This window comes from Anopheles stephensi, unplaced genomic scaffold (assembly GCF_013141755.1).
Source record: "Anopheles stephensi strain Indian unplaced genomic scaffold, UCI_ANSTEP_V1.0 ucontig146, whole genome shotgun sequence".
Classification (NCBI taxonomy): Eukaryota; Metazoa; Arthropoda; class Insecta; order Diptera; family Culicidae; genus Anopheles; species Anopheles stephensi.
Genome location: NW_023405065.1, coordinates 80,001 through 80,580, shown reverse-complemented (window position 1 = coordinate 80,580; position 580 = coordinate 80,001). Strand labels below are relative to the sequence as shown.

The window sequence follows — 580 nt, the reverse complement described above, 5'->3', positions numbered from 1 at the left end:
TAGTACCGGGTACCTTATACACTGACTGATTGTCGTGTCACAACGGGGTGATCGACAGTCGCACTTTGGCGTGCTCGGCTCCGCAACCGTCGGGGCCGTGGGCGCCTGCAGTGTGGTACTAGGGAACCAGAGTTGTGTGTTGGTTTGTGTATAATGGATGGATGGACTTCGGTTCCATTCATCAACTAGTTCGGTGTGTACGTTAAACCCTAGGCAGGGGATCACTCGGCTCATGGATCGATGAAGACCGCAGCTAAATGCGCGTCAGAATGTGAACTGCAGGACACATGAACATCGACACGTTGAACGCATATGGCGCATCGGACGACTCAACCCGACCGATGCACACATCCTTGAGTGCCTACCAAGTTATCTCAACACTCTAACCAAACTGACCGTCCTGACCCCATCATAGGGGGGTAGGCTGTCGCAGCATGGCGTGCTCGGATCCGCATCCTTGTCGGGACCGTGGGCGCTGAAAGTGAGAGTGCTAACACAGAGAGACATACGAGGTATGGTACACAAACCTAAACACACACACACACATGTGAGCATGGGTGAAGAGCGAGCGCGCGTCAAG

At 54.0% G+C, this 580-nt stretch overlaps 1 non-coding gene across 1 annotated transcript; it reads left to right on the top strand.

Moving 5' to 3' along the window:
• The first annotated feature begins 205 nt into the window (after positions 1–205).
• Positions 206–363, top strand: LOC118515386. Its single transcript, XR_004907067.1, has one exon. It is a non-coding gene; the product is annotated as a 5.8S ribosomal RNA (ribosomal RNA).
• The last annotated feature ends 217 nt before the right edge of the window (positions 364–580 follow it).